The sequence below is a fragment of the Podarcis raffonei genome, chromosome 5 (genome assembly GCF_027172205.1).
Source record: "Podarcis raffonei isolate rPodRaf1 chromosome 5, rPodRaf1.pri, whole genome shotgun sequence".
Lineage (NCBI taxonomy): Eukaryota > Metazoa > Chordata > Lepidosauria > Squamata > Lacertidae > Podarcis > Podarcis raffonei.
In genome coordinates this window covers 76,829,643-76,854,947 of record NC_070606.1, presented here as the reverse complement: position 1 = coordinate 76,854,947, position 25,305 = coordinate 76,829,643, and the positions used below count along the sequence as shown (strand labels likewise).

Sequence of the window (25,305 nt, the reverse complement as noted above, 5' to 3'; positions counted from 1 at the left end):
CAGTTGTCTGCAGCTGGATGTAAAACCCTAGCCTGGAGCTATTTACACCATGATCAGGCTAGTAATTAGCAAAATGTTTAATATAATATAGAAGCAATTAGGAGGTGATAACATGCAATTAAGATGTGTTTTCAGATTAAAGATTTTATAGTGCTCTCTTTCTTGAAAAGATAAAGTGCCTATCTCAAAATGTCAAACTGCAGTGATTTAATCTGAATTATTTTCAATTAATATGCATGCATTCTTGCGATGTGTTCACCGTTGTTATTGACATTGATAAATTAAGCTTATCCCAGCAGAATTTATCCTTGAGATGCTCTATATTTCCTGAATGTCAGCTCTTTATTTCTATTTTTTTTCTAAATGCCTACAAGCTGTGCGCGATCTAACTTGCAAGTCCCAAGATTCATCCCTTGGATTACAGCGATGTGACAGTCTGGGTGGAACAATAATCTAAAAGGGCATTGTTATAAATAGTGTGTTAGAATATAATTGTTTGTCATGTCGTTTGTCCCCTTTAAATCCCTTTGAGTCCTGTTTAAGTAATTTAGACAGCTAGGTTGACAAGAGTCTTGAGACTTCCCTTATAGAGTTGTTGGACCAATCTTCAGCCTGCTTTGTCTTTAGGGACCACCTCAATTGCGGAGCAGGAAGTACAAACAGCGAATATACTGTGAGTTTATTATGAGATTTCAGCTCGGGCTTCAGCTGTCGCTACTGCTTCCTTGCTCTGTTTTACTGAACTATGTAAATGCCGCTGATGTTAATTTGCTCAACTCCTCAATAGAATTGCTGAAACAATAGGCACCCGGATGAGGCTTCTTAATCGTCATTAAGGAGCAGTTATCCCAAAGCACATTAACATGGTTACAGCAGTTTGATGAAGAATTATAAATGGCTGGAACTGAAGCTTTGCCTGTCAAAATCTTTTGGACAAATCTGGCAACTAAAAGAGTAAAGTTTAGAAAACCTTTTTAAAAAGTGTTCGGATGATTACTAATAATAGTATCATTGCACTGTTCAGTTTGTCAAAATTTGTGGTACTGAAGTTTTAAGAGAACCTAATAGATCACCAAAGTTAATGGTTTTTTCACTCTCTCTCTCTCTCTCGACTTCATTTTGGCATTTTTCCTTTGCCTAAAATGCCTTGTTAATCACAACCATCCCCACACATTTACTTAATAGCTTTTATCAATAAGCAATTAGAAGTAAGTAAAATGTACAGGCTTATGTATGCTGTGCTCCAATTTTTTTGTTACACCCCTTCCCCCCCAAAAAAACCCAACCAACCAACCAACCAAACAAACAAACAAACAACAACAACCTTTAAATAAACCAGACTTTCAATTTTAACAATTTAACAGCACAATCCCAACCATGTATTATCATATGTAAATCCTAATGAATTCAATCATACATAGCCAGGATTTATTGGGGGGTGGCGGGCAGAATCGAGCTATCTGTGACTGGTCAGCTAGTTAAGCATTTTTATTTATTTACTTGATTGGGGGGGCAGCTGCACCCCCTGCACCACCTGACTATGCCCGTGGGGCAAGGGCAAATATGCCTCCAAACTAGGGGTCGGCAACATTTTTCAGCAGGGGGCTGGTCCACTGTCCCTCAGACCTTGTGGGGGGTTGGGCGGCGGTGGCAGCAGAAGGATGATGAGCGGCGCACGAAAGGGCTCCGGAGAGGGGCTGCTTTAAATGGCGGCTGCTGGAGCGATCACGCTGCTGCTGGTGGTCCCAATCAAAGCCTAGCCCCCTTCCCCTGCAGGGTGGGGAGAAGCCAGGGGGAGGGAGGGAGGAGGCACCACCACGGTGTGTGTGAGGGAGAGGGGGGGAAATGGCACAGCGCGAACAATCAGAATCAGATCCACACCCATCCACATGGCGATTCCCGGACCATCCGCAGGCCGGATCCAGAAGGCAATTGGGCTGGAGCTGGCCCCCGGGCCTTAGTTTGCCAACCCATGCTCCAAACCAAAGAGAGATTTAGACCAGCTCAGGAGTTGGTCTACAGTTATGTAAGCACAACACATTGAAAGCACATGACTTCCTCTGTAGTTGGTTAAGGGTGCTGGGAATTATAGGTCTACAGGGTAAACTCAGTGTATTATGGCAGGGCAAATGAGGCAGTGCCCCACCTTAGCCAGCTCCCAACCAGCTTCCTCCTTAGCTTCAGGGCTGCTTTTTGTAGAACTCAACAGGGTGGGGACAAACCTAATCTTTGTTATAGTTACCGGTAGGTAGCCATGTTGGTCTGCCATAGTTGAAACAAAATAAACAAATTCCTTCCAGTAGCACCTTAGAGACCAACTAAGTTTGTTATTGGTATGAGCTTTCGTATATCTGAAGAAGTGTGCATGCACACGAAAGCTCATACCAAGGTGCAACCGGAAGGAATTTGCTTATTTTGTTTCGACTAATCTTTGTTAGCTCCACAAGTCACTGGCTCTGGCTCTGTTGTGTGAACTCACTGCTTTCCACCCCCCAATCCCAATGGGCACCAGCCACCACTGGATGAGCCAGTGTGGTGTAGTGGTTAAGAGCGGTAGATTCATAATCTGGGGAACCGGGTTCGCATCTCCGCTCCTCCACATGCAGCTGCTGGGTGACCTTGGGCTAGTCACACTTCTCTGAAGTCTCTCAGCCCCACTCACCTCACAGAGTGTTTGTTGTGGGGGAGGAAGGGAAAGGAGAATGTTAGCCGCTTTGAGACTCCTTCGGGTAGTGATAAAGCAGGATATCAAATCCAAACTCTTCTTCTTCTTCCGGATAAAGTACAGTACCCAGGATTCCTTGGGGTGAAAGTCAGGTGCTTTCAATGGATGGCGTGTATGCAGCCTCTGATTTACGTAGCTCCCTTTGTTCCAATGAAAGGACATCCTTCCTTTTAGCTTTTTTAAATAAATCTTTACCCTTTGGTTTCTTTAGAAGAAAGAAGGCTTCTTAGGAGCTGCTTTCAGGCACATAATTGGCAGCCTTCCCACACCTTCTGATGCTTACAGGAAAGCCCATCTGAAGACATCACAGGGTTTTTAGGAAGTGTGGGCACCCAGGAAAGCTGCAGAGTGCTGATGATTTGCAGAATGAAAAAAAGGACACTCACAAATACCCCTTGGCTACTTGGAAAGTAAGGTAACCTGCTCCCCACCCTTGAGAATTTCACTGAGGTTTTATTATCCCCTTTTATAAATTTTGGACACAATTTATTTTCTCATTAATTGCTAGAGAATGGTTAAAGGGGGGCGGGACTTTGGAAAAAAATACGGCACATTACTAGTTAATAATATTTGGTAACTGAGTCTCAGTTCATGGATGTTAAAAGCATCACGTGGAAAAGAAGCAGAAATAGGATTTAAAAGATTTGAGCATGGTTTGATAGAATATGATACATTCTAATGAATAAATCACTATTGGCAACTCGGTAGTGTTAATTCCACTGGCATATCAAGTAGGAAATGCTTTTTTAATGCAAGATTTGCTTTATTTGAAAGGAGATACGGGCCCATTTGTCCAATGTTTTTATTTGTCATGTTTTCCGTTACAGAGAGTTCTATCAAATTCCCGTACAGAGCTTAGTGAAAAATGCCAATTGCATATTTAATAAAGAATAATCCTTCCAGGAACCATTATGGCTTTAAGTGTGATTATAGAACAGCTCTCCAGTAGTTTCTTTAACTTGTATAAACATCCATTTTGTAAAGCTGGAGGCTTAATTGTACTTTTGCATAGATCCATGCCATTTTCAGATAGGCCTCTAATGAATTCCCAACCCTGGAAATTAAAAAGTGATGTATGTTACAAAGCTCTGCTCTAATAAAATTTATACTCCTGTAACTGTTGGATTATTCTACAATTTATAAAATAATTGGTCTTCAATATTATGGTGAACTCTTACGGACTACATTATGGTCTCATGTGCTGACTTATTCTGGGTTTGTTCTAACCTGTTTGAAACAGTAATGCCCTATTTTTATATTGTTTTGACTCATTTGTCTTTAAACCATGTGCCTTTTTCTCTCTCCAGCATGTCAAAAAGATGAGCCCTGCTGGATCAGACCAAAGGCCTATCTGTATAGCATTCTGTTTCCATAATGGCCAATCTGCTGTCCGTGGGAAACCAAAAACAAGATTCCCCTCTCTTGTTGTTATTCCTCAGCAGTTGGTATTGAAATGGTGTTGATCTTGAAGCGATCCTATAATCATTGTGATTAGTACTCTTATCCTCTCATGTAAAAAGGTAAAGGGACCCCTGACCATTAGGTCCAGTCGTGGCTGACTCTGGGGTTGCAGCGCTCATCTTGCTTTATTGGCCGAGGGAGCCGGCGTACAGCTTCCGGGTCATGTGGCCAGCATGACTAAGCTGCTTCTGGCGAACCAGAGCAACACACGGAAACGCTGTTTACCTTCCCGCCGGAGCGGTACCTATTTATCTACTTGCATTTTGATGTGCTTTCGAACTAGGTTGGCAGGAGGAGGGACTGAGCAACAGGAGCTCACCCCATCACGGGGTTTCGAACCGCCAACCTTCTGATTGGCAACTCCTAGGCTCTGTGGTTTAACCCACAGCACCACCCGCGTCCCTTATCCTCTCATGTACCTAATCTTACTTCAGCATAAGAGTGTAAGAAGAACATGCTGGATCAGGTCAATGGCCCATCTAGTCCAGCATCCTGCTCTCACAGTGGCCAACTAAGTTGATGGCCATAATTTCTTGTGGGAGTGAGTTCCACAGTTGCACTAATTTCTGTGTGAAGTACTTGTCTATCTCCAGCTCTTCAGCATCTCTGAGAGAGCACTTTCACTTCATTATGCATTATCCCCTTTCACCTCATGATGAATTATTTAATAATACAACTCTATCATGTCCTCTTTTACTCCCCCTTTTTCCTGAACTACAAAGCCCCCAGTGTTGCTCCAACTGCCCTACCCCACCTCAATAATTTTGGTTGCTCTTTTCTGCATCTTTTCCATCTCCACATCACCTTTTTAAAGATATGAGTCAAGTACTCCCACCTACAAAATAAAGTTTCCCTTAGCAGAAAAATGAACTAGACCAGCATCTAAACAGATTTGGCCAAAGGGTTGCCTTCACCTTTGACTGACCCTCAAGGGGTTAAATGCATAGCGAGAAATAAAACTCTTTAGCCATGTAGCTCATACTATCTCGTCCTTCCACATGCTGCTTTGATACTCTGCTGAATGGGGAATGTGCCTGGAGCCTTATCAAAGGCTCAGATCGTTAATAATTGTTGGAGGCGATTCCGGAGGAGCTCGGAGGAGCTCGGTCGACCACAGGTTCTGACACCTTCTAGGGTTGCCATATTTTGAAGAGCAAAGAAGAGAACACATTTGCCGACTTCTGCTTTTAACTGTGGATTGCTATGGCGACTCTACCCATGAAAAAGAGGACATGTCCTCGAACAAGAGGACATGTGGTAACCCTAAATTTACTACACTGGGCTAGGAAGCCAGTAGTGGGGACTCTGTGCCAGGGTCTCAGCTGGCTAGGGCTGAAAAGAATAGGAATAAACAACATCTGGAGGGCCACAGGTTCCCCATCCCTGGGACATGGCAGTTCTCAGGAAAACCTTCATCATGTACACACAATACCTTTAAAGCACAGGGAAAGCATTTTCCCCACCCCCTCAAAGAATTCTGCCCCCTGTAGTTTACCCTTGGCAGAGTTACAATTCCTAGGAACCCTTAAGAAACTCTGGTGCCCAGAATTCTTTGAGGGGCAAAATGTGCCTTCAATGAATAATGGGCGCACAGTCCTTCCTGTCTCAGGAGCATCTGATAACTGGTTTGGTTTTTTAAAACTCAATTTTATTAAAGGTTTTCAACATTTAATGCAATAAATACCAAACAAAACTGCTATCTGAAGAGAACAAAATAATAACAAAGAAAAGAAAATGGGGAGGAAAACAAGGAAGAAAAAAGAAACACACAAATACAAAGTTTTATATTCTGGTCTGGATGAGGTCAGTTCAAGGTCTGAGGATATGCCACATAGGTAGACCTGCAGGGCCTTGTGACATGGCTGTTGGTGCCTCTGGTGGTTGTTTATTATTTTATCATTTATTGGATTTATATACTGGTCCTCATCAAAAGATCTTGAGGCAGTTCACATGATAAAGTCTCATTGTCATGGACTAGGCACCCATGAAGAAGAGGACAAAATTGACTACCTTCCGGTTCTACGAATCTTATGACTGCCAAGTGATTTGTTCTGAAACGGCTGGGTAACGCTAATTTCTTGTGCTTCTTCCTTTTATTTGAACAGGTATTCAAAGGATATTTGAGCAGCAAAGGAAGCACAGATTTTGCACAGCCACCTTTGAACCATCGTGCTGCTTTAAAAGATGAGTTGCGTCACTAACAAGCCACAGGTGTACACTACAGGAGCGGGTGAAATTGTAATTGAGGAGTATGATGGCAGTTAATTGTCTTTAATGTATTTATCCCAAGATGCACTTATGCATCTGCTATATGTCTAGGTGTTTGTTACCAGGAGCTTTCTCCGATACTTACGCAGTGGAGGATCTATATCTAAGAGACAATAAAGATGGTGAAAATGCTATCAAGGGACTCTGAAGTGGCAGGACAAAGAAACTTAGCCTCCCTCTACGTCTTGGAAATAAATGGGCCTATTTATTTTGATGGGATTTTTTTATGCATTTCCCCATATTATGGTGTAAATACTAAACACTTGACAGCCATTTTCAGGCAGTAATCGTTCAGCTGAACTGCCATACGCCGAAGTATTTTAGTGGGCAGATAGTTTGATATTTGCCTTTCTGTTAAGAGGTACTTCTCTCCGCCGTGGGCTTATTGCTCTAATAAAATAGCTTCATACTGTAGATTAAAATAATGTCTAGCCTGCCACTGACAATGGAGGATTTATGTGTGGGAGTAACCCACAATACTGCCTCCATGCATGCATGGAGAATAGATGTGATAATTAGTCATACACTGTCATTCATTTATGCAAGCAATACAGAAATGTAAGATGAGAACAACAGTGAGGCATTGCTGTGCAATAGTGCCCTGAATTCTAAATGTACTAAAACAGTGGGAGCGCAGAACTGATTATTAACCACGCTGTGGCCAAATTTTGCTCCTGTTTTTGTTCATGGTAGCTTTATCAATTTATCTGTTTTAAACGTGTAATCTGTCCTCCCTGTATTCCAGATTTGGGGGGGGGGTGTATGTGTGTGTTTAGATAATTACAAACTTCTTAGTCCTGGCAAATGAAAGCATGTGGTCTATGGTCTAAGGTCCTGTACTATGTATAAATGCTGAACATAAGAAGACAGAAAATATATGTACAACATGTTTTAAATCGGGGATAGGGAACCTTTTTCAACCCAAGGGGCACATTCTTTTCTGGGTAGTCTTTTGGGAGGGGCACATGGCAAGGGCAAATGTGAACAGAGCAATGAATGCAAATTTTACACTCACTGTAGGCTAGTTAGTGCACAAACTCTTTATGTTCCTCTCTATGCTCCATCCAGGGAGGAAAGAGGTGTTATCCATGTTCAAGGGCACATTCCAGACAGGCAAAGAGAAGACACTCAAGAAAAAGCAGGGTTAGTATGAGGTGCAGCTAAGGAGTGTGACTTTGGGAGAGTCCCCAGGGCCAGAGAGATAGGGGCATTAGGATGCTCGAGATGGCTAGCAGTGCTGTACCAAGACATTGTACTGCCTAAGGTACATCCAAATGCACACACAAACTCACAGAGACCTAGGATGAACACTTTTAAAATACTTGTCACACCTTTTGGGCACTTCAGGGTACCACTTGAAACAGGGCCCACTCTAGCAGCTAATAAAACCCCATTGACATCAGTGGTAGAAAAGAGTTCAAAGTAGGGAAAACAGAAAGGTCTGACCTTTTCCATCTGCTACTCACACTACTGTAGAGAAGCTGTGGCAAGGGATGAGAAGTGGTCTCTCCCTCTGTGTGCTTCCTAGAAGAGGGCATGGGAAGCCAATAAGATTCCAGCAGTCTCCCTCTTGCAGCAGGCATACACTGGGCTGGCCCAACATATCTTGCTGCCTAACGCCAAAGATGGCAGCCTATTGTATGTACAGACGCCAACTGGGCCGACGGTTGAATCATATTTCAACACTGGCAATGGGACAACATCCACTGTCACACTTCAGAGAAACAGAAATAGTGGAGGGTGTTTGTTTTGTTTTTTTGCAGGGGTAAACAGACCAAGTGGGACCCAGAGCTCTCTCTTCCACCAGAGGGAAACAGCTGAGGGACAGTCACAGCTGCCTCTGAGCATCTGCTCCCTGAGGAGAAGGGTTCAATTTGGCTAATGACAGGGCTAGTCTTGGACATGGGACAACCAATCAGGAGTGGCTGCCTCTTGTCTTTCTTCCACTGTGGCTGAGCTGATGAGGGATCAACCATGAGAGCAGAAATACATTAACATAAGAAGAGCCTTGCTGGGTCCGACCAAAGCCCCATCAAGTCCACCTCCCTGATCTTTCAGTGGCCAACCAGATGTCTGTGGGAAGCTCACAAGGATGACATGAGTGCAACAGGACTCTCCAAATTATCGAGCCCCAACAACTGGTATTAAAAGGCATATTTCTTCCGATCCTGGAGGTAATATGTAGACCACGGGTAGGCAAACTATGGGGGCCGAATCCGGCCCAATCGACTTCTAAATCCAGCCCGCGGACAGTCCAGGAATCAGCGTATTTTTACATGAGTAGAATGTGTCCCTTTATTTAAAATGCATCTCTGGGTTATTTGTGGGGCCTGCCTGATGTTTTTACATAAGTAGAATGTGTGCTTTTATTTAAAATGCATCTCTGGGTTATTTGTGGGGCATAGGAATTTGTTCATTCCCCCCCCCAAAAAAAAATATTGTCCAGCCCCACACAAGGTTTGAGGGACAGTGGACCGGCCCCCTGATGAAAAAGTTTGCTGACCCCTGATGTAGACATTGTAACTAATAGCCATTGATCTTGTTCTCCACCTCCATGAATCTGTCCAGTCTGCTTTTAAAGCAAACAAAGTTGGTCACTATCCCATTGGCCCTATTGGCCGTATACATTTGAAGCAGTATCATCCCGCTTTAAACAGCTGTGGCTTCTCACAAAGCATTCTGGGCGCTGCGGTTTGTTTGCTGAGAGCCCTACTCCCTCACAAGCTACAATTCCCATACCTCACTGGGAAGAAGGGTTGATTGTTGAACCACTCTGAGAATTATAGCTGTGAGAGGAATAGGGCTCTCCTTAACAACTCACAAACTACAGTTCTCAAGATCCTTTGGGGGAAGACATGATTGCTCAAAATGGTAGGATAATGTTTAAAATGTATAGTGCAAATGAGGCCTATATCTTTTAATGGGAAATTCCATTATACTCTGTGTGAAGAAGTATTTTGTTGGGAAAGAACCAATCCTGAAATCCCAGAGAGCTACTGAACTAATTAGGTACAAGGCACTTTTCTATGCCTCTACTATCCATATTCCTATTGACACTCTCAACTCTACAAAGTTAGTTAGACCTCTTAAGGAGAAGGTGCTGTTGAGTTCGATTCAATTAGAGAAGAAGGGCTGTGGGCCGAAAACTGCACAAAAAACTTATTTGGGAATTTTTAATAGCGGCTTTTCCAGAGGTCTAGAATTCTCCCCATGCTAACTTTTCATCAGAGAATTAACTTCCTACATAATCAAGGCTACTTTGAAATTTTTATTCATTTGTACTGGATAACCTTCCACCAATTCCATAAGGCCTATGACAATTGCCCCAATCCTGCAACTTGCGTAAGTATGATAAGTGCAGCTCAGCAGTGCTACAAGAAAATGTAGAACCTTATATACTGTTGGGGACATTGTTGTTGTTGTTGTTTTAAAAAATGGGGAATGAATGTGTACTATTGATTTTCATATTTTAATTGTGTTATCAAAAACACAATTAATGGTCCCCCCCCAAGAAAACAACAAGTACAACACTATCTCTCTCTATATATTGGAAGCATCGAAAGAGGAAGAAGAGGTGTTGTAAGAGCACTGCTATGTCTCTGAAATGTATTGCCTGTATCAGCTCTTTCTTGCAGGAATTGCCATGCAGAATTATGGCTGTCCTTCCAACGTGGATCCAAATTTATATCAGGCTGCTGCTTCCTCCATCTGATATAGAGCAAATATTAGCATTGTCTAGAAGCGCCTTCTGTCCCTTCTAGTAATCCGCTTCTCCCTCAGAGGAGCCTAATAAAAATGCGGTTGCTGTGGTAATTGTTATATTATGTTCAGAAAAGTGCCAAGAATATAATTACTTGCAAAATGACTTCACAGTTCAACTTTAATATACGTGGTAGAACTGTTGGGTAGTAAAAGACAAGGAAAACTGGGTAAACAAGTCTATTTAGTGGTAGTATCTTTATTAAATTAAACTTTTAATAGTATCACTGTGTTTACAGTACATTAACTAGTCACAATTTTCAATGTTTTCCATTTGTATATATATATATATATATACCCAAGCCACCAGAAGATGGATTCCTTAAGAATGTTCTCCCAGGTATGTGTAGAATATTAATTAGGACTGTCTATTTCGGTCGGATAATAACAATGTCCAACAACTGAATGGAATCTGTGACCTGTGAAAGAACCATTCATATGCTTTAGACTGCCTTGGAACATTATTTAACAAGTGAACATGGAACTTTTTCACAGTGATCCCAAACGTTTCAACTGTGTATTTCATGGTTTGGTTGTTGTTGTGTCTCCAAAAACACACACAGAGATTCCCTCTCCACCCCTACCCCCACGCTCTTGGGAAGGATTCCATGCTTGCTCTCACTTAAATAAATGCTTTTTAATGCTTTTTTATACGATCGTTTCTGCTATGATAGCTATGGGCTTTCGATTGTAGTACTGGTAACCAGAGGATGTGTTCCAGCAATTGAATGTCTTCATCTTAAATCTTTAGGGCTGCACAACATCACCTTTAACAATCAGCCGTAATTAAAAAGCCGCTGTTCAAATTGTGTAAGAGATAAGTAAATTTCATTTTAAATACTGTAGTCAGGATTAAGGGGTTTTCTCACTGGGAAGCCTGTGGGCTCCCCCCCCCCCCTGCTTCCTTCTTTTTCTTGACTTCAGGCTGTATCATTTTTCAATGGAGAGCTAAGAATAATGACCATTTACTGTAGCAATTTCTAGAAGTATTTCAGTTTATCAAAGATGTTTCTCACGACTGACAGAAGCATATGGTTCACTTGCAGTTCCTGTAAGCATCCCATGGGGCATGTTTCTCCATCCACAAAAGCACCATCAGAGGTCTAACTAGCTGATATTTGTCCTAACTGGCGGACAAGTCAAGTTCCCATAGGGAGTAGGGATTCAATGGACAGGGGGAATCAGCTGTCTCCAGCTATGCAGCATGGCCTCTCAGGGGCAGCTTTGTGAGATACAACAGGCACCAAAAATGACCCCCTGTCCTTGCCTTCTCAAATATGTTGTTCCATCTTTTACAATGTTACACTGAAATGAAATTCTGGGCATGGTGTGTGTGTTAATTTGCATTGGGAAGTACAGCAATTACTGTTTTTCTGGGCTTAATGGTCTTTCAGATCCCTCATCTTTAGATGGTAATATGCATAACTTTACAGTAGTACCTTGGGTTACAGACGCTTCAGGTTACAGATGCTTCAGGTTACAGACTCCACTAACCCAGAAATAGTACCTCGGGTTAAGAACTTTGTTTCAGGATGAGAACAGAAATTGTGGCGCGGCGGCAGCGGGAAGCCCCATTAGCTAAAGTGGTATCTCAGGTTAAGAACAGTTTCAGGTTAAGAACAGACTTCCAGAACAAATTAAGTTCTTAACCCGAGGTACCACTGTACTTCCTTCAAAAGGGAAACCAGCTCTGCTGCCTTTGGAGAGGCCTACTCATTCTTTTGACCTCTGCCCATGGATGGGAACACGTCAAGCCCCTTTCAGATCTTCTTCTCAGCATGTTCACTCTGTGCATGGGGAACAGGACACAGGTGGCGCTGTGGTCTAAACCACTGAGCCTCTTGGGCTTGCCAATCAGAAGGTCAGTGGTTCGAATCCCCATGATGAAATGAGCCCCCGTTGCTCTGTCCCAGCTCTTGCCAACCTAGCAGTTTGAAAGCACGCCAGTGCAAGTAGATAAATAGGTACAGCTGCGGAGGGAAAGTAAACGGCATTTCCGTGCACTCTGGCTTCCGTCATGGTGTTCCGTTGCGCCAGAAGAGGTTTAGTCATGCTGGCCACATGACCTGGAAAGCTGTCTGTGAATAAACACCGGTTCCCTCGGCCTGAAAGTTAGATGAGCGCCGCAACCCCATAGCCGCCTTTGAGTGGACTTAACTGTCCAGGGGTCCTTTACCTGATTGTTCCACCAATCCATAATGGATGTGAGTCACTGTTAGAGCCTTCTTCAGCTGTCATCCCCCTCATGGGGTCATGAGGCACAAGCTAGCCCAGCACTCTCCATCGTACCCTCATTACTTGCCCCCGCTGCTCCCCACATATTGGGGGCTGCATGTTTGTTGTGAAGATCCTCAAGAACATAAGAAGAGCCTGGTGGATCAGCCCAATGGCCCATCTAGTCCAGCATCCTGTTCTCACAGGGGCCAGCCAGATGCCTGTGGGAAACCTGCAACTTCATTGGAATTCCAGTGCTCCAGCTGGGATAGCTCAAGTCAGTAGCACATGAGACTCTTAATCTCAGGGCTGTGGGTTCAAGCCCCACGTTGGGCAAAAGATTCCTGCATTGCACAGGGTTGGACTATAGATGACCCTCGTGGTCCCTTCCAACTCTACAATTCTATGGGGGGGGGGAGAACCTTTATCTACTCCATGCCAGGCAACATTATATAATTTCTTTCATATCACCACTTGCTTTCCTTTTCTCTAAACTAAAAAGTCCCACATTGTCAGGGAACTGCCATCGGAGCCCGAGGGAGAGGGAGGGCTCCAGAGGGGTTCAGGAGAGCGTCCCGGGAGGGAGAGAAGCAGCCCATCTGCTGGGGAAGGAATTCAGCGTAGCACCAGTGGCTTGACAACCATATGTCAGGAGTGCTCTGATGGTGTTTCCTGCTTGGCAGGGGATTGGACTCGATGGCCCTTGTGGTCTCTTCCAACTCTATGATTCTATGATTCTAAGGGGGGCAGATGGGGGAATCGGCGAGGTGGCTCCATGACTCCTCGCCGGAGACCAGCGGGGAGAGCACGGGTCCTCCGCTGCCCACACCCTCCCTGCGCAGAAGGCTTCCGCGCAGGGAGAGTAGGCGGCGACTAGGCGTCAAAGAGCTTCTTTGCTGGAAGAAGTTCAAGAAACGCCCACTGACGGATTCTGCCAGCGATTGAGACAGCCACGGGTGAGTGGCTGTCCGGACAGAAAGGGTTCACCCAGGTAACCCAGCCAGGTGTGGCGTCGATTTATGCATGAGCAACCCCTAGAACCACCACACACATATTGCAACCTTTCCTCATAGGGGAGTTGCTCCATCCCCTTGGTTTTTTTGGTTGTTCTTTTCTGAAAACTTCTCAATATCCTTTTTGAGGCGAGGCGACCCTACCTTCTCTGCACATGTATTCTTCCTGTGCAATTTAGAATCCTGATTATAATAATAATAATATAATAATAATAATTTATTATTTATACCCCGCCCATCTGGCTGGGTTTCCCCAGCCACTCTGGGTGGCTTCCAACAGAATATTAAAATACAATAGTCTATTAAACATTAAAAGCTTCCCTAAACAGGGCTGTCTTCAGATGTCTTCTAAAAGTCTGGTAGTTGTTCTTCTCTTTGACATCTGATGGGAGGGCATTCCACAGGGCGGGTGCCACTACCAAGAAGGCCCTCTTCCTGGTTCCCTGTAACTTGGCTTCTCGCAGCGAGGGAACCACCAGAAGGCCCTCGGCAATGGACCTCAGTGTCCAGGCAGAACAATGGGGGGTGATTGTATGGCAGGCTCCTGGCAGGAGACATTCACTCTACAATGTGTGGAGTGGGAACAGGAGACAAGGATATGACGGAAGGGACAGGGTCAATGGCCTTGTCTCTTCCCGCCCCCCAACATGATTCTAATCTTGTGGCTTGTGAGCAACCAGTGTCTTGAAGACATAGAGTGGTTAACATACATTTGTGAGTTTGCCCATGGATCTTCTCTTCTGGGATAACTGACATTTGCTGGATCACTTTCAGCCTTTTTCCTAGTTCACATTTCCCCACTGTCCCAAAGCGATAACAGCCACGCGATCGGCCATTTCAACCCCCCTTTCCTTATTCTCGCTCCCGCTTTAAAAACAAAAAACAGAAACAGCAACCATTGCCACTCTCTGTTCATTAAAGAAAATGTTGCAAACCCTGTGATTCTGCAGAAGAGGAACGTATGAAAATATTTGTTATAGCGATCAGATTTGTTTTGGATTGCCTTGAGAACAGAAGGTCAGAGACATAAGGGTCTGTCTGATAATATTAGTTTGGAAAGTATTACAAAATTGCTGTGTATGTGTGTGCGAGAGAGAGAGAGAGACGGGAAGAGAGAGTGAGAGAGTCAATGCTGTTAACTCCGTGTTTTCCATGACATGTTAAAAAGGAAACTGTTGTATTGAAATGAAATAACTGACTCCAGGCAGGTCAACGCGGTCAATTTTGTCTCTCCACCATGCTCTCCAGGGATGCATCATGCAGAGAATGTTTCATATTAACCGAGCTTTCAATGGAGGCAGCTGCTACTTCTCAGGAATGATTCCTGTTATCACGGTAGCTGCAAATTGTGTTGCTGTGATTACAGAAATTGCCGCTAAAAAAGTGCAAGTGTTATCAGTCGAGATTCCAGGCCGTATGGGAGATTTGCTGTGTGTGAATGCATCCCCAGGGAGCCTCAGGGAGCCTTTGCGTGGAGACAAAACTGACTGTGTGAACAAGCAACCCCTCAGTCTGTCTGACCCAATATCTTTGGGGTATATGCATAGGATTGACTGTGCACGTAGAATTAGACTTTAGAAGCAACTGTGTTTCAGGAGACCTCTCTTTGCTAATTTGTTGCTTTTCACTAGGGAATGAAAAGTCTTTCCGGTCCACAAAGAATGATAATCAGTTGTTAATTCCCAAAGATTGATACATGTATTCCAGATGAGAGTCTGTCACAAGCAAGGAGGAAGTTGTGATGTGGTGCTGTTTGGTGGCAGAGTACAAGGAATCCCTCAGAGATGTACCTTGTTCTCCAGCTGCTGCAGCAACAGAAGAGTCAGTTATGCTCTAAGATATGGGGCTTTATTGCTGGAGCTGTCACTGAACCAGAAAGCAAGGAGCATGAGATTGTTTCCTGGCTTGTAGTTTTCTACATTTCTTCTCTAGCATCTGCAACGGACCATAAATGGAGATAGGATGGATCATGGGCTCGATCCAATTAAAAAGTTCTCAACATACAACCTAAGAAGAGCTGAACCCTTACGCTACTGCTTGCAAGATGTATATATTATTTTTTCTGAACTCTTTCAAGTTTCACCCCTCTTCTCTTCCTCACAAAGTCTGAAGGGCTAGGCTTATCCCTGATGCAACTGCTATTTTTATGTTGAAGCTGACCAGTACCTTGGCAAAGATAAATGCAGCCCTCTTGTATCTTTGTGTACTATTTCTTTGTCTCCATATAGATTCTCCGGATTTCTAATGGGAATATCTAACAGGAAATGCGTTTTGTTGACTGTGGCTCATAAAACATGTCCTTTCCTACCCCAGTTATTTTTGTCACTTGTGAAAGCTCATCGTGCAATAGATAAACTGTCAAAAATAATTAAGAAAAATGCTGATATACGCCCATGGCAAAGAATTATACTTTTTGATGGTGGCTGTTTTCATCGTCCAGAGTCAGTCCCTTGGCAGATATAAATACAGGTGTTATCACCTCATTGCAGATGATGATGATGTTCTGAATCAATGCCGACAAAGGCTGCTGTTTGGGAGACATTCAGTATGGAGGAAAGTGATATATATTAGGAAGGCGGGGAGAGGAATGCAGAACAGCATTGAAACAGGTCCATAAAACTTTTGTATACTGTAGGGATTGCTGGTGTTTTTTTTTAATGTAGACAATATTAAATTATCCAGTTTGCATAAGTAAGCCCTTCCGCCCATGAGGGTTTTTTTTTTTTTCAAACCCTACACAAATCTATACCATAAATTCTGAAAGGAAATGGGTTTTTGATTGGATTTATGGCATCAGATTACAGTAAATGGCTAAACAGTTATAGGATTATAGCCTTTTGCATTTGATAGGAAATACTGGAAGAGAACCCATAATTCCGAAGGGAGGCCTTGAGTCTTAGGGGCTTTAATCTCTTACCAAAGGATGTTAGAAAATTAAAAAGCAAATGCATTTACAGCTGGAATCCAAGAGCCACTGAACTGAGGCAGCAGTTCAGAGGAACCAGTGAAAAGAAGGGTGCATTTGGATGTGGGAAATACTGTGCTAGTGTCCCTGGCGATAACGCCAACACTTCTGTCCTGTTTCCCAATGTCCACTTGACACAGCTGAGTGACAATGACTGGCAGTGGCTCTCTGAGCGTTCAGGCAGGGGACACTCCTAGCCCAACCGGGAGCTCCCAAGGTTTGGATTACTGAGCTACAGCCCTTATTTGGTGCACCTTCTTGATAAGGGCTTCGTTGTTCTTTTACCCACCCTTCCACTGCAAGGAGCTCGTGGTATTGTACATGGTTCTGCCTCCAGCCCTTCACAACAGCTCCATGAGTTAGGTTAGGTGGACAGATAGTGACTAGGGGTTGGGGTGGTGGTACCCAGGTTGAACCAGCGTGGGTCAACTTGATGTCACCTGTATTGTAGCCACGGGACATATAATGTTGTGTGTGTGTATGTGTGTGTTCAGAGACTTTCTTATATTTTTACCCATTTTTATGATGCATTGAACACTTTAAAATACAGAACGATCGAATGTATAAAAAAGAAATAAGGAGTGATTTATATTATATTATATTATATTATATTATAATAATGTGTAATATTATATATATTCTGATATATATGTGTATATATGTGTGTGTACACACACAGGAATATATAGATATATAAGTACACATACATACATATACATATACACATACACACACATATAAATATACATATACAGTACATATACATATACATATACTTCACTTATTAGCACTCAGAACATTTGGGATGTACAGTTTTTCTCACTTCTTCTCCTTTCATTTTCGTATCATGTGCTTGTTTGTTTTTGAAATGCACCCTTTGGTTGGAAAATGTGCAGACAATGAATGAAAGCATCTTGAGTTCAAAGTATTCTTGTTTTCATTTAAATCCTTCCTATCACCTGCTGTTTGTTGCTCTTTGCTTACGGCATGAATCCCCCTGGATTTCAGGAAACCTAACTGGTCCTCTATAAACTGCCATGACTATTCGTTTCCCATGTATTCTTCTGTCCCCATAGCTTCTGATGTGAAACAGATTTTACTTTTCTAGAGAGTAGAGGTCAACATGAAAGCTTCTTCTTTAAAAAAAGAAAAAAAGAAAAAAGAAATCACTCTGGCATTCAACTTTTCGGTTTCTTATGTTCTGCTTTCTACTATACTTTAGAATTATGTCACAAATATAAAGCAAATATTCTGCATTAAGTTCTAAATTTCATTTTTGGGTGGGAATGTTGCAATTACCATGCCATTCAGGTGGTAAGTTTACACTGGTATCTCATGAGATTTTGAGAAAATGTCATCTTTGATGTTCATCATAGCATTTTATAGAAACTAATTGGGAAATACAATCTCTTTGTAGACTTTCATTCATTCCTCTTCCACATTCCAAGGGAGCACAGGGAGCACTGATTGTGTGACCACTTTTGTCCTGCCTCTGAGGAAGTAAGTAATTTCACTTCTATTATCTGGTGGTGTGACTGTTTGTATAAATACCTGCTCATCTGGAGAAATAAGGATCTCACACTTTCTATTTGTAGAACTTTTTCACTGGACTATTTCTCTCTTTCTCCTTCTCCCCACCCCCCTGTCTCTCTCACACACAAAACAGGGAGTGATATACAGTGGTACCTCGGGTTAAGTACTTAATTTGTTCCGGAGGTCCATACTTAACCTGAAACTGTTCTTAACCTGAAGCACCACTTTAGCTAATGGGGCCTCCAGCTGCTGCGCCACCGGAGCACGATTTCTGTTCTCATCCTGAAGCAAAGTTCTTAACCTGAAGCACTATTTCTGGGTTAGCGGAGTCTGTAACCTGAAGTGTTTGTAACCTGAAGCGTATGTAACCCGAGGTACCACTGTAAAACATTTATGCTGTACAATGTCAGTAGATAAGTTGTATTTGTCCCAAATTATCCATGAAAAATTAATGCAATTTTCCAGGGCATGGAGAATACCAGCCCCGGGGATGAAATGTGGCCCTCCAGTCTTCTCTACCTGGCCCTTGGGACTCTCCCCAAACCACATCTCTTCTCATCCACACCCCCTCTTCCCAGGCCAGACTCTTAAACCAGACCTACTTCATAGAATCCTAGAATTGCACAGTTTGAAGGAGTCCAGAGGGTTATCTAGTCCATTTGCATGTGTTGCTGCACCCATATTTGGTCTAAGAAAAAGTTCCCCATCCCTGAAGCATACTATGTTTTCATTATTTCCTTACATTAGTTCATTCTTCATTTTTTCAGGACTCTTACTGCAGGCCTGTAAAAATATTTTGCAAGCAGGTATAAGTGGCTGATAGATAGAGGCGGACAAATATGTCAGTTTTGATTGTTCTCCAATCAAAATTTTGTTATTTATTCCGAACTGAAGTTTGGTTCTAAACCTTTCCACATCAAGTTTTGTGAAAATAAAAACCTCACAAAAATTCACTAGCAGTTTACTGTGAATAATATACACATTTTGGCAAAGCAATTCCCGCCAATATAATGCATTCTTCTGTGTTATTTTTACTTATAGATGTGACATACACAGTTTCTTCTACTGCATTTTTGCACACATTACACTGTAAAAATTGGAGACATGCAAATTTCAGTGTTTCAGTTTGCTAATTGTTTTGGAAAGTGAGAATTAGGTAAGAATACATTTAAATGCTAACTGATTTCTCTCTCGTCCCTTCTGATAATATTAGCAAGTGATATTAACAAGCCACAGGGTTGTTTCTGGGGACTTAAGACACTGAGACATAGGCCCATAATGCACATTTCCATAGGAAAATTTATACATAGAGATGCTTCTGGTAAATGAAGATGGTAGCCGACTAGGGTGTCGCCAGGCTGCAAACTGAAGTGTGTCCAGCCACCCTAGAAGCAAAGAGGGGAGAAATAAGTTTCAAGAAGGGGGGAAGGGTCAAGTGATCTGTGGCCCACTGCAGATGACCCGGGGCTAGCTCTCTATTGTGTGTTTAAGATTGCAGCCCTAATCTCTTCCAGAAAACAAAACAAAACAAAAACACCACTTCTTGCCCTTCCACTGCTGCCTTTGTTGCACAAGTGACAAGGGAAGGTATTCAGCTAACTCATCCTCTTTCAAGGTTTCTAGTTAGCATGCAAAAGAAGGAAGTTGCACATCTTGTTCATGTGAAGATTATATGTTCCGGAAATGAGTACAGCACATAAAGGGCAGCAAGTGTTTACATTAACCAGAAAGATGGTGAAGGCCCAGGTCACTTTGGCCAGTGCTTCTGCTGCAATACATGAAATTTCCTGAGCAAATGTTTAGCATGGAGCTCTGTTTCACAAATGACCTTAATGAAATGAATAATATTTTCACACCCATAAATACATATACATACAATCTGAAATGAGCAATTAAGTGTTTTTTTGGTGTCTCATCATTTTCCAAGGGAAACTTCATAATTTTCAAACCACATGTGAACCAGGATGTGTGTGTGTGTGTGTGTGTGTGTATGTGTGTGTGTGTGTGTGTGTGTGTGTATGTACACACACACACACATATATAGTGGTACCTCAGGTTACATACGCTTCAGGTTACATACGCTTCAGGTTACAGACTCCGCTAACCCAGAAATAGTGCTTCAGGTTAAGAACTTCGCTTCAGGGTGAGAACAGAGATCGTGCTCCGGCGGTGCAGCGGCAGCAGGAGACCCCATTAGCTAAAGTGGTGCTTCAGGTTAAGAACAGTTTCAGGTTAAGAACGGACCTCCAGAACGAATTAAGTACTTAACCCGAGGTACCACTGTATATATATACACACACACACACACACACACAGTGCGTGTGTGTGTGTAAATATTTTTTATATATTTATATATATCCCATCGTCGCCTTTGACTGGACTTAACCATCCAGGGGTCCTTCACCTTTACCATGTGTGTGTGTGTATGTGTGTGTAAACAAACAAGACAAAACAAATCTTGCCTCTTTCTTTTGCTCTCTCTCACTCTCCCGCTTAACAAAAACACCACCATCAACACCAAAAACCTTGAGTCTAATTAAAATCCACCACATTAAGGCCCTTTGGTTATGAAGCAGACATGGCTGTCTGAAATTTGGGAGTCTTGATATGCTTTTCCAATGATGTGTCAAGCCCATTATAGTGGAATGAGCTACTAATGTGACATTACTGACATAATGTGATGCATCTAACCACCTGAATGATGCATCAGGCAGAAGGAATTTCCGAAAGAGGCTGCTCACTCTTGCAAAATGAAAAGGGGGAAAACAATCTGGAAGAAGTGGGACATAAATCCTTTTATATAGTTTAACACAAATTTAATTATCAAGTGTTTGTAAATGTTCAACCAATTACGCAGCTTGATTGGCTGAAGACTCCTGGATTTATAGCTTTGAAGATAGATTATCTTGTGCGAGTGAAAGGTCTGCATTAGACAGAGTGGTTTGCATGAGAAGCAGTTGGTTACAATGCTTGTATTATGAGGATGAGCACTGCTCCTTTGCCTAACGAAAGGGTTTTGTGTTGTTGTTTTAAAGTCAAGTTCCCGCAAGTAGGAAATAAACAGAAGTACTACTGTCATGTAGAAAATATATAATAACACATTATATATGTGTGTGTGTATGTATATTCCACTGCCAAGCGTAGTTTGGTCAAACTCATGCTGGTAACTTCGAGAACACTGTCCAACCATCCCGTCCTCTGTCATCCCCTTCTCCTTGTGCCCTCCATCTTTCCCAACATCAGGGTCTTTTCCAGGGAATCTTCTCTTCTCATGAGGTGGCCAAAGTATTGGAGTCTCAGCTTCAGGATCTGTCCTTCCAGTGAGCACTCAGGGCTGATTTCCTTAAGAATGGATAGGTTTGATCTTCTTGCAGTCCATGGGACTCTCAAGAGTCTCCTCCAGCACCATAATTCAAAAGCATCAATTCTTTGGCGATCAGCCTTCTTTATGGTCCAGCTCTCACTTCCATACATCACTACTGGGAAAACCATAGCTTTCACTATACGGACCTTTGTTGGCAAGGTGATGTCTCTGAGATATATATATATATATATAAAATAATTTAATAGAAAAGACAGATACAGATAGAGAGATACCAAGAGAGATCCCTTTTTCCATTTGAAATGGATTGTTATGGGTGCCGTCCAGCCCAAGTGAAGCTGAAGATCCCACTCAACAGAAACCAGTGGCTATTGGTTGAAATGGCTACATACTACCTCAATGTGATGGCCTTTCTCAATCTAAACTATGGAGGATGCCTACCAAAGGAGATGGCCTTTTTGGCAGTTACCCCCAATTGTGGAACACACACCCTAGAGGGGCTTGCTGGGCACCCACCTTTCAGCATAATGGAAAACCAAGATCCACTAGGATGAGACAATTTGGACTTTGGCCAATCTTGGGCTTTAAGTCCCCTCCCAAAGGGGTTTTTCATGGGATTGGTGAGGGTGAAGGTCAAGGAGAGACCTACACCTATTCCAAACACCATTCAGCTGAGTGACCTGGGGCCCAGTCCTCAGAACTCCAGCCAATGCTCACCTGTCAGCGCAGCCTGAAGTAGCCCTTCCCAGAGGCTGCTGGAAGGAGTTTGGAATAGGGTAAATTATCCCAGCTTCCTATAGTTAGGCTTGTTCTACCGTGACCTTTTCAGAACAAGGTAAAAGTGTGTTTCCCACCCAACTCCCCGGGTCTTCTAATATCATTTTAAAATAATTTAATATCGTTTTGATATTAGTCTCTTCTAATTGATGTTGCTTGGTTTTAGCTCCCATGAGATTTTAGCTCTTTTGAGATGCGGTTTTTAGTTTTCTTATGTGTTAAAATGTTTTGTTGCTGCAACTGGCATTTTAGTCTTTTATGCTGGATGTGTTCATTGTATATTTGTTGCGTTTTAACCTTGTTTTAGTTTTTATGCATTTCATATCACCTACATATTAATTAATTAATTAATTAATTAATTAAAAAGAGATAACAAATAATAAATGTGATGCTGTGGGCTTCCCAGAGAATGGCCCATCACCTGGGAAACAGGATACTGATGGACCTTTAGTCTGGTACCAAATTTTCTCCTCGTTGAGGGTGCCATATTCACTCACCCCACCATTTCTGCCACCACCAGAGAAACAACCCAGGTAAGGGAGGCTGCAGCAGTGGCAGAATGGCATGGTATTCTGCTGCACAGCCTTGCTTGCTGGTCTCCCCCACCTTCAGGGGTAAAGAGAGACCAGCAGCAAAGCCTCACAGAATGGTCTCCTTTCACTGCAAGAGGGAGGGTGGACAGAGACCAATAGCAAAGCTAGCTTTGAGGAATGCCTCCCTCTCACAGAGACTCTTTTTTGCCTTAAGGAAAAGCCCTTCTGGATCCTTGCTACCCACCAGAAAAAGCAGGAGAAGCCTTTGCAGGGTTTATACCCCACCCTGCCCTCAGAGACGACTCATTGCAGGGAAGTTCTTGCAGAGATTCACACCCACCCTCATCACAGGGGGGTGGGGTGGGACGGGACGTTTTGCCTCAGTTACCAAAACATCTTGGCCTGCCCCTGCATAATAGAGATATAATTAAGGTGCTGATGTATTTCTTAGGGTTATTTTTAAGCTGAGGTGTGGCAACCCCTTTAACTCGTACTTCCAACTTGCACCTATTCTGCGGTCTGAAAAGAAGTGCATGTGCTGGTACCCACCAAAAACCATCTGGAACTCTACACAATTGAGGTTATCAGCCGTGCGGATACCAATATATGCATGCAGGTACACATTTTCAGATGTCCTGCTAAACAGCACACCAAAACAGTAAGCCTGGGTCCCAAAACCAGTCAAGAACAATTAGTTGGGTAAGGATAAAAATGTAAACTTACTGCTGCGGAAATATTGTTTTCTTGTTGAGAGCTGAGTCACTGGGGCATAGTGATGCCTGTTGATGCTGGAAAAGATGTCCCCCGCCCCCTCTACATAGAGTAAGCAAGTGGGAAAAAACACAGAGATGAACAATGTTTAGTGCTGTAAAAATGATGTGTGGTTGCACCCTACGGTCTCTCAACAAATAAGTGTGCTCCAAGAGATTGAGAGAGTAGCATGCCATCAAAATGTGATCCTGCCAATCCTTGGGGCAGCAATCTGACTCACACCTTCCTGGGTGTAAACCTCAATGACATGGTGTGACGTCCTTCTGGCCAAATGTGTATAACAGTCTTCCCCAATCTGGTGCTACAAGTCCCAAAGCTGTGCTGGCTGGGACTGATGGGAATTAGAACTGGAGGACACCAAACTGGGGGGAAATGAATGTATAGGCTTGTTCTGCAAGTTACTAAGTATTTGCAAAAAGTTTTATTCCATCCAATTTTGAATTTCTGGCTCACCAAACTTGGGGTGGGGGGAGGAATTCTGTACAAGAGTGAGTTTTGTGCACAGCCCACAATAGAAGAACATGCAACACTAGCCAGTAAACACAATGGTCCTCATTGAAAAACACAAACAATAATTTGGCTGGCAGATGAATCTTTTCTCTTGTACATGCATGTTGTATTTTCTTAATCCTATCATTTAATCTCTCTGCTTCCTTCCTTGTACTATATGGCAAATTGGAGGAAATGAACAAAAATCACTGGAGGTGAGGGAGGGAGATAATTTGCATATCAAAGGGTATTATTTTCAAGTGAAAACATAAAAAAGTTTTTTTGGGGGGGGTTGTGGTTGTGTGGGTAACTCCAATTGACTTCTGAGTGTACTTTAGATCAAGCCTAGCTTCTTTTGTGAAACTTCCCAGGGAGGATAGTAGAAAACCTGCCAGTCATCATCTCTGCATGAAGAAGATGCTTGTGAAATGCCTGAGTCACAATCTGAAGCCAGTCATGGATTGACAGCAGTGTTCACCTGAAATATGGCAACCTCTTTCTAAACCAAATCTAACACCTTTTGCTAGACAGTCATTGAGCAATTGCAAAGGACTTAGCAATGTTATGGCTGGGCAATCATGAGTGACTTGGGTCTGTTTGGAATATTACCTTTGAATCCTTGCAATTCCGTCAGACCCCAGACTAGCACTGTGCTTCATGACATGAGGTTTTGCAGCAATAGTTCTGTTTGCTGGTGGCTAGGATGGAGAATGTAAGCCTGACATATGGTACAACATGCAGAGTTTTAATACATTAGGAAGAGATGCCCCATCCTTTAGACCCAGTTAAGACTACACAATGCTAGGAAATAACAGTTGCAGGTCCAGTATATTGAGTGGGAAAATAAGGAAATCACACACACTCCACCGCCAGAATACATAGTCTTAATGAAATTGCCCCTGTTGGAGAATACAACACGTATTTTCTATTTATTTATTTCTCTCTCTCTTGAGGAGATAAAAAAAAAATAGCCATGTTAGTAACTGTCACCTGGGAAACAGAATCCTTTCCAGCTTTGAATATCAGAACATTCTCTCCAACATTTTGCACCTGGCATAAAAACAAAGAAAATAAAACATTACAACACATTCAGTTGCACCCCAAACTTTTCATTCATTCATTCCATCAGCACTAGTCTCCCTGTCTAGTGCCCAAACCTGCTCTTTGTATTCCAGCCCCTTTGTCTTAGAAAGAATATATTCCATGTTCATTTCAATGGCTCTCTCTCAGCATTACCTTAGCCTGCCTTCTTGACATTCTAGCTATCCCTCCACCTTTCCCTGAAACATCTGATATAAATATTAAGATTACCTTGGCTTTCTGTCAGCCCTGCCACTGCTCCTTGTGTCTTTTTATGTACAGGGAGGGGGATGCTGCAGAAAGCAGAGCTCTCGCCAAGGATGTCAGCTGTCTCTCAGATGCACCGCATGGGGAAAAAAACCTCGCTGTTGCAAGCTGCCTGCAGGAGCAGCAGA

General features: G+C 42.8%; 1 long non-coding RNA gene across 1 annotated transcript; it reads right to left on the bottom strand.

Annotated features, from left to right (window-relative positions):
- Nucleotides 1-13,510: 13,510 nt before the first annotated feature.
- Nucleotides 13,511-25,305, bottom strand: LOC128414637 (uncharacterized). The gene is made up of 5 exons (XR_008330699.1): nucleotides 25,142-25,305; nucleotides 24,821-24,880; nucleotides 24,440-24,548; nucleotides 23,294-23,383; nucleotides 13,511-15,245 (listed from the first exon to the last, which is right to left on the bottom strand). It is a non-coding gene; the product is annotated as an uncharacterized LOC128414637 (long non-coding RNA).